We start from the raw sequence: 6,452 nt of genomic DNA on the forward strand, positions 1-6,452 counted from the left end.
AACTGATGAAGAGGAATTGTATGCCATTCATAGCTTGTACCTGCCACATATACCATTAATGGACTACTGTAAAAGTGTGTAAGATTTCATATTATAGAGAGGGGGACAAGTAGGAGACAAATTATGTAATCAGGGCAGTGGAAAGGTGGAGCTCGTTAGGTAAGGGACAGGGAGATAAACTGCAAAACAAAGTGGGGAGGGAAAGTAACAACAAGAATGTCTTTAAAAAGTAAAAAAAAAATACAGGAATCATACTATTAACTATCTAAAAAATGGACTCTGTAATACATGTATTTCTTGGCATAAATATACATAAATGGTTGAAATTATTCTCATCTGGGCTGACACTGCTCTCTCCAAGTGCTAAAGAACACTAACAGAAATTCCCATGCTGGGCATGACGAGCCCTCTTTTGAGTTCTTGGTCAGAGTTGTTCAACGGATTCTCAAAATACCCAGCTTATTCCATTTGTCCTTCCTTGCTCGCACCCCACCCCAAACCCACTGAGGAGGAAGGTAAGTCTCTGTTGCCGAAAACATTGGGCACTTCAGAAACAGAGTCTAGATGATCCTGAGCTGGAACTGACCTGAATGCCACCTCCCCGGAAACTAACTTTCAAGGCACCAGAAGATACCACCCAAAAAAGAGAAGCCCCACCTGGGATCCATCCCACATTCAGCCACCAAACTTGGACGTTATTGCGGATGCCGGTATGTGTTTGCTGATGGAAGCCAGATATCGCTGTCTCCTGAGAGGCTCTGCCAGAGCCTGTCAAATACAGAGGCGGATGCTTGCAGCCAACCATTGGACTGAGCACAGGCGTCCCAGAGGAAGTGGTTGGAGAAGGGACTGAAGGAGCTGAGGGCATTTATAGCCCCATGGAGGGAGCAACAGTGTCAACCAGCTAGACCCCACCCCCACCTCCACCTCAGAACTCCCAGGGACTGAACCACTAACCAAAGAACACACACGGAGTGACCCATAGCGCTGGCCACATCTGTGACAGAGGATGGCCTTGTTGGGCATTGGTGGGAGGAGAGGCCCTTGGGCCTGAGAGTGTTCAATGCCCCAGTGTAGGGTAATGCCAGGGCGGGAAGACAGGAGTGGGTGGGTGGGTGGGGGAGTGCTCTCATAGAGGCAGGGGGAAGGGGATAGGATAGAGGGTTTCTGTAGAAGAGACATGAAAATGTAAATAAGGAAAATATCAAAAAAGGGAGGGAGAGAGAGAGAAGCAAATAACAGGTCTACTAGCTATGATGCCCGAGAACCACAACAATGACCAATATGTCATAATAACCCTAAGGGTCCAGTCCTGCCATTCATACCTTGATGGTAACCAACAGCTCTCTAATTGGAATTAAGACCCACTCAACAAGAAGGAATTGAGAACTACCGAAGGCTATTGAAGACATGGATCCCAAAAGAGAACCTATAATGTCTACTTTACTAAAGAAGCATAATCCATAACAACAATCTAAACATTTGTGCTTATTCCCAAAGACAAATGTAGATCTCACCTTTTATCAAGGAAATCTCTAGATGCAAGAGATAGGTACCGTTACAGAAAACCACAAGTGATCCAAATAGAGAGTTGTAGGGCCGCGTCCCAGTGGATTCATTTACAAAACACACCCTCTCCTAAGGCTCAGAAAACATTGCAGAAGAGGGAAGGAAAAACCGTAAGAGCCAAAGGAGCAGAGGGTCTACTGTGAAGTTGTCTTTCCTAGTAATATCAGAAGCTACACCCGTGAAGTCTCACCAACATGGCTGCTTAAACAAGAGTTCAGCAAAGACAACAACAGATATGTAAAAGTGGACAGGGCAAAGTCCATGAGACCTCAAGCCTGCACTAAGACCTACAGACAAGGCTGAGAATCGGAGAAACTGTTCTCCAGGGAAGAGCACACCAACTGGTTATCTATACCAAATATTCAGCCCCCTAACACACATACAAGTCATATTATAAGGGTCCTGTAGGTTATATTTAGAAACACATACACACACACACACACACACATACACACACACACACTGAAATATTTGAAAAACAACAAAGACATTTATATGGAAAGGGGGAAAAGTGAAGTAATATAATTTAATTATAAAAAGGACTTCAAAAAAAAACAAAAGAAAAAGCTTTAAAATTTTCATATGGCTCTTGGATGCATTATTTCTGATTTCTTATGTGTCAATTTTTTTAAATTACTCTAATTTTTTCCTAAAATGTCTTTATTGTGATGCTGGATTTTTGAAGTATGGCAGTAGGCAACTTTCTACAACAAAATAACAAAGGCAATTGTGAAGAGCAAAGGATTACTTTTGCTCTTGGTTTGTCGATCCTAAGCCAAGATCGACAAGCCCCATTCTTTGGGCTTCTGATGAGAGCAGCATGTTGCAGTATAAATGTCTGCAGAGGAACGTGCTCACATGAGTCAGATACTGACAACTAGAGAGTCAGGTCCTCTAATAGCCTTCAAAGGGGTACCCCATTTCCTAAAGATCAACAGACCGTACATCTCAAGGACAAACCACCTGTAAGAATGTCACAAAAGCACCACCCTCGAGCCAGGTTTTTGACATGGTAGACTTAGGGAACACACACCCAAACCATAGTAGGGTATATTTCACTATATTCCAAGATATAAATGTATGCATGTGTGCATGTGTACATGCATGTGTGTATGTGTATGTATATGTATGTAATATAGTACTGTGGAATCTATATATATGTACTATTCATTTTTACATAAATATATTAATTTGTTTGTAAATATGTTCTTTGATAACTCCAAATCTACTGCATGACTTCATTTCATTTTACTTAAAGCACAAATTTATAACTTGAGTCCAGGAATCAATATGTTCGTTTATTAAACTATCTATATTAAATTTTAGGAGTAGGTAGTAATATCACTATCTCTATCTATCATCTATCTATCTATCTATCTATCTATCTATCTATCATCTATCATCATATATGATTACTGCCAAAAAAACCTTTGGAAACTGGGTCTTTTTATAATTACTTTTGTGTCTTTCCTTTTATATTATTTATTTCTTATTAGGTTGACTTATTATTTATTAGCTTGATTTATTATTAACCTATTGAAAATTTTTTTTGGAAACAGCTGTTGAAAGAAAGGAAGGAAAAGGAGATAGATAGACACACAGATAAATATGATACAAGGCTGTACTTTTCAAATATTACAAAGACTTGAAGAATAAGCCCACATAATTTACTTCCCTTTCCTCATGTCCTACAGGGAATATAAGAAGAAATCAGTGCACCTGTCAGCCCAAAAGCTGATCCACGGCTAGAACTAGAAACCAGACCAGGAAGCAACAAAAGGATCCTGTTTAGGTAGGTGGGTATGATAAGCTTTGAACCATCAGTGATGACATAGTTTCCTCTGCCAGTTCCTAGGGTGGACAGCTGCTTCTCATTATTGTTGAAATTAAAAAAAAAAAAAAGAGTAAGAGTAGAAAAAACCAAATGTGTTGTTGATAAAGGAACAAAATAATGTTCAGATTCGGGGAGGAATTAACTATTTAGTGGAAAATGACAGAAAGTGCCAGTTGTGGGACAAACGTCTCTGCCATGGACTGCCAACATTACAGCGATGAGCAGACAGTGGTCTGAGGACAGGAAGTGGGGTGAATTGTGGGGTCTGGGGAGGGGAGGAACTAGGAAGGAATGGTTCCAGGCAACTGTTGCTCTGTAATCAGAGGTGGTGAAAGATTTTGCCAAGAGCCTTTCAGATAAGGTTATACATGTATACACACACCAGACACTCCACTAGAGGAATATCACTGATCACACTCCAAGTTTTACTGTGGCTAGAGGATTCTCCCGGCTGGTAGGGTGTGGGTGGGAAAGGCTAGACTTGGATTGTCAATATGTCTTAAACACTTAATGAAAAATTACAATAATTCCCTTATGTCCTCTGTTCCTTGTCCAGAAGACTGGATGCGATTCAGGCTTCTTTATAGGCTAGTGCTAATTGAAATAGACATTTATTGGTTTTCCTTTTCACTTTCAATTTAATTTTTTAATTTCAATTATAAGTTTATTGAAAACGGAGTCTACATTTATTGATCTTTTACTGCGTGCCAGGTCTAAACTAAGCAGCTTATCTCTTGCAAGCCTATTTCAATGCTATAAAAGAAGCAGTTGTAAAAAAAAAAATCATATTTTACAAAGATGAAATGACTTCTCTTAAGGACACACTGACAATAACCAGCAAAAGCGTATGATTTATGAAATGTCTCAGTCCAAAGATCCTGCTGTTTTCCCTAGAAAAGATGTCTGGGTCTCTGGCATTTGCTGTGGACTCTGAGGAAGCTCTGCTATGTCTCTCACTGTTTACCCAGAAGCTTCTTTGATCTTCCACTCTGTGTTTTGGAGGCAACATGGGAGATCCAGTCACTGTGTTTCATGTCATCTTGGGCAAGTCACTTCTCCAGTGATAAGGCAATGGGGACACATTGTAGAAACTCACTTCTTCCCTTGATAGTGACAGACACATTGTGTGTTTTCTGATGTTAAGTTCAAATTGTTTTTAGGCAAACATGGCGGAATATCTACATCACAGACCAGAGGTAGTCTACACTCTCTGGGACCTCTCTGCCCACCACTTGTTCCCTGTCTTAATACCCAGAGAAGAAGGGGAACACAATGCCCCACAGACCAGCCCTCCAGAAACTTAGCAGCAATCTTAGCAGAACCTTCTGTTATAAAAGTCGTGCAAACACTTGCAGCTAACAGAACTGCTTGGTTTGATGTCAACAGATGTTGTAGTTGGAAAGAATTTGTAAGGTCTATGACTTTAAGATTTTTCCCTAAAATGACTTGAAATTAGTACTAAAGCTAGCTTAATGTATAAACACAGCATTCAGAGTAGTGGGTAAATGAAGGAGGAAAACCTTTCAGCCAGTCAATTCTGATGGGCCAATCAATCAATCAATCAATCAATCAAATGAAAACTGAGGTACATCAACAAACTGGATTGCTATTGTAAGACTTTTGAGACTGAATTTTTAGCTTTGCAGAAACTTTTCCCCCCAAAAATCGATTGAGCTTTTCTCTGAAGGTCTGTGAAAGAACAATTTGTAAACACACACACACACACACACAGAGACACACACACACACACAGACACACACACACACACACACACACACACAGAGACACACACACACACTGAAGCTGCACTTTCACTTTTTTCAGGCCTCCTTCCCTTCTCCTCTTCCTCTTCCACCTCCTCCTGTTTCTCCTCCTCCAACACCTCTTTCTTCTCTCTCTCTCTCTCTCTCTCTCTCTCTCTCTCTCTCTCTCTCTCTCTGGTATATCTCTCACTTTATTTCTCATTGCATCTTTCTTCTTTCTCTTTTCTTCTGTTATCTGACTTGCAAATGTTACCAATTACTACTGCTTACTCCAGCATTCAGATAGGACTGTCAAATGACCTGTCTGTTATTGTTTTCTAAATGATCATGTAAAACAATAAACAGTTCCCACCCCCAGGATTATAAGGTAGCTTGTAGAATGTTTTGCTTGTTACTTTGTAACCCTGGGAGCAGTTTGAACAGGAGCTTCAGGTGAAAGCGCAATCAGGATTAGTAACTGAAATGATATTCCACTTCCTCTTGGTTAAAATTTTTAACTACTTAATCCAGCTTGGATCTAGGAATAGTTAAAAGAAAAGATTGGTATGAAGTAGCCTTTCTTATCATGTCCCTATTGTGTATGTGAGTGAAATAGAATGTTGAAAAAGATGTTCAGTACGCATGCTCTGCCGAAAACCTTTCTATTCTAATGTGTGCATAGAATCTTAAGTATAAAACTCTGTCTTTAGAAAAAGAGGGGCCATGGGGCCATGGTGAAGAAAATGGAAGTGTGGTTGAGAGACCCTGCCTCAAAATCAGACTTATGATGTGCCTGTGCATAGCACACAGAGCTTTATCACCATATAAGTCCATTGTCCACTGCTAAATAGTCTATACCATTGTTGCCATTTCAAAATAGCTTGATATTCTTTCAGTAACTGCCAATCAATGTATACCTCTCTCTCTCCCTCTCTCTTTCTCTCTCTCTCTGTGTGTGTGTGTGTGTGTGTGTATGTGTGCATGTATGTATGTGTGTGTGCACGTGCGTGCATGTGCATGTGTAGATCAAAGGTCAACAATGGGTGTCTTCCTCTTTTGCTCTCCACCTAGAACTAACCAGTTCAGTTCAGACGACCACCCATGTCTTTTTATGTGGATACTGGGGATTCTAACTCAAGACTTCATGCTTGTGCAGTGAGCAAGTTACCTATAGAACCATCTCTCTGATCCCTTTTTAAAATTTAATTTTTAATTCATCATTATTATTTTACTTATTCAATTTATATCCCGCTCAATACTTCTCTCCCGGTCACCCACTCCCACAATGCTTCTCCATCCCTCTCCCC

The sequence above is a fragment of the Apodemus sylvaticus genome, chromosome 18, assembly GCF_947179515.1.
Source record: "Apodemus sylvaticus chromosome 18, mApoSyl1.1, whole genome shotgun sequence".
In the NCBI taxonomy this organism is placed as follows: domain Eukaryota; kingdom Metazoa; phylum Chordata; class Mammalia; order Rodentia; family Muridae; genus Apodemus; species Apodemus sylvaticus.